This window comes from Cryptomeria japonica, chromosome 1 (assembly GCF_030272615.1).
Source record: "Cryptomeria japonica chromosome 1, Sugi_1.0, whole genome shotgun sequence".
NCBI lineage: Eukaryota > Viridiplantae > Streptophyta > Pinopsida > Cupressales > Cupressaceae > Cryptomeria > Cryptomeria japonica.
In genome coordinates, this window is record NC_081405.1 from 109,290,338 (window position 1) to 109,296,782 (window position 6,445).

The following is a 6,445-nucleotide window of genomic DNA, read 5'->3' on the forward strand; positions in this document are numbered from 1 at the left end:
TCGTTCAAAGGTGATGTGCACAAAATACTGTTTGAAGTCATCCACCATTCATTTGTAGGGTAATAGCTTGTCATCCTTTGTCTGATAGTTGTTGTTGATTTGATGGATGACCAATTGCGAGTCCCCATAGACTTTTAACTCTGTGATTTTCCATTCTACGGCCATTTTGATACCTATAACCAATGCCTCATATTCAGCCACATTATTTGTGCAGGGAAACATAAGCCTATATGATCTTGGTATAGTGTGTCCTTCAGGAGTGATGAACAGAATGCCAACACCTGAACCATGTTGTGTATAGGATCCATCAAAGTATAGGGTCCATTGTTTGGTAGAAAGAGCAAGAATGTCCCTTTCTGGAAATTCAATCTCCATGGTGTGTTTGCCTGGCAGCGGTGCTTCAGCCAACTGATCTGCAATTTCTTGTCCTTTGATTGCTCATCTTTCTATGTATTAGATGTCAAATTCATTGAGAATCATGATCCATTTAGCCAATCGGCTTGTAAGAGCTGCTTTACTGAGTAGATATTTGAGAGGATCAATTTTTGCGACTAGCTTAATGGTGTGTGCTAGCATATAATGTCAGAAATTCTGAGATGCGAAGACCACTGTTAGGCAAGCCTTTTCAATGAATGTATAGTTGAGTTCATATCCATTCAATGTCCTACTGATATAATATATGGCGCGTTCCTTCCCTTGTTGATCTTCTTGTGCCAATAGTGCCCCCAACGATATATATGTTGTTGAGATATATAGGATAAAAGGCTTTCCTGCGACTAGTGGTACCAGAACTGGTGGATTCATCAGGTACTATTTGATTTGGTAAAATGATTCTGCACACTTGGTCCCCCATCTAAATGGTACATTTTTGTGTAGTAAATGGTTAAATGGTAGAATTTTATCTGCTAGTTGAGCGATGAATCGCCTGATTGATTGAAGTCGTCCTTGTAGAGATCTGAGTTGACTGATATTCTGTGGTGGTGGCATGTCCATAATGGCTTGTACCTTTGCTGGATCTACTTCAATACCTTTAGCTGAGACAATGTAGCCTAGTAACTTGCCTGATGTAACCCCGAAGACACACTTCTTAGGGTTGAGCCAGACTTGGAATTTCTCCAATCGATCAAATATCTTTGTTAGGATGTTGAGATGTTCTGCTCTGGTAAAGGATTTAGCGAGTAAATCATCCACATAGTCTTCCATAAATGTGTGCATCATGTCATGGAATATTGTTGTCATTACTCTTTGATAAGTGGCACCTACATTCTTTAAGCCAAAAGGCATAACATTCCAACAGTACGTTCCCCAAGGAGAAACTGTCCATTAGTGAGAGCATTGCATGGCCTACTGTGAGATCTACAATTATGTCGATACTAGGCAGAGGAAAGTCATCTTTTGGACAAGCTTTGTTGACATCTCTAAAGGTAGTGCATATTTTGATACTACCATTTGGTTTTGATACTGGAACGATGTTGGAAATCCATTCTGCATAGTCAATGGGTCAGATGAATCGGACATCTAATAATTTCTTTAGTTCAGTTTTGACCATGAGTGCCACCTGTGGATTCATCTTTCATAGCTTTTGCTTGACTAGTTTAACTCCTGAAGAGATGGACAAGTGATGCATGATTAAGTGTGGATCCACTCCAGGCATATCAGCATATGACCAAGCAAAGTTAATTTGTTGTTCTTTAAAGAAAATGATGAATGCTGATCTTTCTTCCTCTGTCAGAGATTCTGCAAGGTGTAGGTTTCCGACTGCTTCTGTGGTACCAATGTTGATTGATTGGGTGGGCTCAATCAATATGGGTGATCGCTCATGAAAGTGCTCAGGAAGAGTGTCAAGTCTCCCATCGTTAGGTTCCTTAAAAAGGTTTTCACCCTCAGATGCGTCCTTTATTTTTACTTTTTTGTGATCTAGAGCTGCCATTGACTGGTTTTCAGCATCAGATCCTTTATTTGCTTCATTTTTGCGACTAAGAGACTTGGCACTCCCTGGTTTGTAGACATTGTTACTTTGTTCATAGGTAGAGCCTATTTTCGGATTTATGGTACATAGGTAATGGATAATAGATTCATCATCTGGGAAAATTGGTATATCATGGATTTCCAGTTCATCCCAGTCGATGAGGTCAGGAAAGACAAGTGGTAAGGAATCGTTAGGTGGATCAAGTTCGGCTACTGTGAGTGTTAGGACAGAGTTTTCATCATGATTGTTCTTGGTTTTAAAGAAGTCCAGGATTTCGTCGAGGTCTTCGATGGTATTATCTTCCACATAGACTTGCTCATAATGTTTTTGTTCGCTTTCCTTGGCATCATAGATATTTTGCGGTCCAAATTCAAGAGGTCTATTTCTTGCGTTATGCTCTTCTTGAGAAAGAGATATAGAATCAGTATCATTAGGGATATCTGTAGTAGCATTGGAGCAAGTACCCCATTCATATTCATTGGAATCAGTCTCTGAGGCATCATCCCAGATTCTATCAGTGCTATAAACCGGTATGTTGTATGGTGAAAACAAATCTTCGATGATAGATACCATTTTGATAGTTTTTGTTGATTATGTGTCAGATCCGTCTTCTATTTTTTGTATTTGTTCATAGACTGTGCTTCCTTGGGGAGAAACAAAGGTATCCGGAGATGATTTTATTTGTTCTTGAGATATTGGTGTTTGAATATGAGCTACTGCTACAAATATGGCCCTTTTGTGTTTTAGAAGCTTTTCTTGATGTAACTTCTGATCTTGACGTTCTCGTGCCTTGCGAATTGTTTCTACTGATTCAAAGAGTGCTTCTTGCCAGGATTCTTCTTTGTACTTCATCTTTACTTTCCATTGAGGTTTTGTAGTTAGGTGGGGTGGCCTTTTTAATAGGAAAGTGAGCTCACAACCTAATCCTGCTTTGTTTCTATTGGGTTGTGAAGGAAGATTTATAGGTTCAGTGACTCCTTCCTTGCGTTTCCCAATAGGTCCTTTACCGTCATATCCCATTTGTTGCATGATTAAGTATCCTTTTCCATATAGGTGTGTAGGTAGAAGAATGTCCAAAGTAGCTGCTCTATTATCTTCTTTCTCATCTTTGTATAACCAGCTAAGAATATCCTTGTCTTCTGATTCATGTGTCAGAGTGCCTAATTGGATGAAGGTACCATCAAATTTGGTGATGGGCTGAGTGACCAGATGCGTTGATGTAGTAGGCAATCCATGAGATCTAGGTAATGTTGGTAATTTGGCCAAACATAAAGGCTCCAAAGAGTATTCTCCCATTCCTTGGTCTTTGATTTGCATTTTCTGTTTGAAGTCTCCCAATAAGGAGTTGGATTTTTCTATTTGTTGATCTGATATTGAAGATTGTTGCTTTTCTCTATTATGAGGAACCAAACTATCTTGGGCTGCCCCCATTGCGTTGCAATGTTGAAATGGATTGCAATCAGTAGATATGGAGACCTCTTGTCCGTCATAAGGAAATTTGACACACTGGTGATACGTAGAAGGTATTGCTTGCATTTCATGTATCTAGGGTCGTCCTAACAAAATATTGTAGGTAAGGTCTATGTCCAAGACCTGACATATAGTATCTTTTTGTACTGGTCCCACTTGAATAGGTAATATCACAGTTCCTTTAGAGGATCTTTCCTCATCATCATATGCCTTTATGGTAATCTTTTTACAGGGATCAATAGATTCTTCTGAGAAGCCTAATGCACGGATAAGCTTTAAAGTACATATATTAAGTCCGGCTCCTCCATCTATTAAGACTCTTTTTACTCGGTGTTTGCAAACAATGACTTCAATATGGAGAGGAGTATTATGCAGATGGCTTAAGGAAGCATCATCATGCTCTGAGAAGGTGAGGTTATGGGGTCCTATCATATGGGTGACCATGGCTTGAAATCTATCTGTATCCATATTTTGAGGTACATTAGTTTCCAATAGCGCTTGTTCCAATATGTCTTTGTGCTTTGGTGATAGTTTCAGCAGTTCTAGTATAGATATCTGAGCTGGAGTTTTACGTAGTTGGCTAACCAGGTCATATTGGATTTTTGGTGTGGTAGTTGTAAGTGCAGTATGTCCTTTCAAGACATATTTCTGAGTTCGGGTTGTTACATTGACGGATTCATGATCACGCTTATCTCGGAGGGTGATGACATTTACTTGATGATCTTCAGCTGATATGTGATTTATGGTGTTGTTGTAGATATGGTTGACACGAGCTTCGCGTGTATTATCCGAGGTTGAAGCTCCATCTTTGTAATTTGGAAGAGGATTTTTAAAGGCTCCATGATCACCATTTGTTTTGAGACCATCTATTGTTAAGTCACCTCGATCAATCATATCTTGCACCACGTGTTTTAACCTCATGCAATCGTTCGTCTGATGACCCTTGTTATGATGGTAATCACAATAGTGTGAATCATTCCACCAAGGTGGTTTGATTTGGGGTTCGTAGTTGCTGATTGGAGGCAAAGAAAGAATCTTGTGTGCCAAAAGTTCTTTGAATGCTGATTCTAGTGATTGCCCCAGTGGTGTGAAGATATGCTTTTGGAAATTGTTTGTGTTGTTGCGTGAATTGTTGTTAGGTCTTGGATTCATGTTTTTGCTTTGAGTATCATTGGTGTTGTTTGTGTTGAGTTGTCCTTGATCGGTGTTTTGTGCATATGTGTTAGCATTTGGATTAGAATTTTTAGGATTTTTCATGTTTTGAGGATGTCCAGACAATGTGAGCACTGGTTGCTTAGATTTGGGATCATGTGTTTCATTGTCGCCCTCGTTTTTGTTTCGAGTCCAAAATCGAGACTTGTCCAAGTTGTTGTTGTTTTGGTTATTGTAGTTTGATGAGTTTGTGCCTTCCTTGAAGAACTTGAGTGTTCCCTTTTTGACACAGGCTTCCTCTACTTGAATGCCATTTTCAATCAATTTAGCGAAAGATGGTATGCATTGAAGTTTTAGTCTGTAACTCATTTCAGCATTCAAGTTGTCGATGAAGATTTCCATTTTCTCCTTTTCGGGAATATCTTGAGGATATCTGGATACCATATGTCGCCAACGTTGAAGGAACACCATGAATGTTTCATTGTTCTTTTGTTTGGTGTTGCAAACATCTAGCATGGTTATGGCATGTTGGATGTTGTAGGAATATTAGGTTATGAATTTGTTAACCAATTTATCAAATGATCTGACAAGTGGTGTAATTTTGGATAACCATTCCATGGTTTGCCCTCCCAAGCTTCTTGGGAATAACCTCATCAAATAGGTGTCATCATGAGCAAATTCAAGGCTCATGGTGTAAAATTCTCGAACATGATCTCGGGGATCACTTTTCCCATCATATTTATCAAATTTGGGAACGTCTGAGTTGGGAGGAAAAGGCACCATGTTCAATCTTCTGTCAAATGGATAAGGACAGATTTCGTTTAAAGAGTACCGCACTGTTGTCCCTTGTTGCATATCCTGTATTTGCTTTTGCAACATTTGCATTTGTTGAGTAAGGGCGGCCAAAGGTATGTTGTCTTGTTGAGGGAAAAGTTCTTCCCTTGTATTTGTTCTCAGCTGAAAAGGTGTGGTAAATGGTATATTTTGCTTTGGTGTTTCTAGTTCGGATATACACATTTTTGGTATGTGTTGTTCTGGAATGTGTTGCTCAGGTATGTTTTGTTCAAAGTTACAAGTTTCTTCTTCTCTTTATTGTTCTGGATATGCATATTGTCGAGATCCAGTTTTAAAGATGTTTGAGTCTAAATCTTCGGGAAGTTTAACGCCTTTACTTGTAAGCATGAGCAAATATTTTTCTTTGTCATTTTCCATGAGCCTTTCTACAAGCTTTTGGAATGAAGGGTTTTCCTGACATTCTTGAAGAAGTGCTTCAGAAATTTCAGGTTCTTCTAAGTGTGGTACTTCAAAAGGATTCGACAATCTTCGATTCATACTAGACTCAGCATGTGTCTCACTTTGTTGGTTTCTTTGAGAGCGAGTAACAGGCATTTTAGTAGAAACTTTCAGTGATGAAAGGGACAAAAGCCTCGTTGATATGTTGCTCGGGGGTGGGTGGTTCTGGTCGAGACGTGTTATAAGTGATACACTCATCGGGCAAGAATGCTAGATTGATTTTTCCTTTGCGGTTTATGATTTGATTAAAAGCAGACTTTTGACAGTAGGCTCTTGTCTTCAAGGGTTCTTTGTCAAATTCGTTGGATTTGTTTTGGATATAACGTTTGATGTGATGAAGGAATACCTGATGAGATTTGAAGAGTTGACGATTGATGTATAAAAACTTGTTTCTCTTGATGAATTTGGAAAAACTAGGTTGTTGTTTCTTCAACGTGATGTTACGATAAAGGTTCTTTCTTCTCAGAATATGACGATTAGTCATGCATGAGTGATCAATGGGTTCCTTTGATTTGTTTGGATTCAGTTGATCTTGTTTGAAAAATTTCAAATCTTACTCTA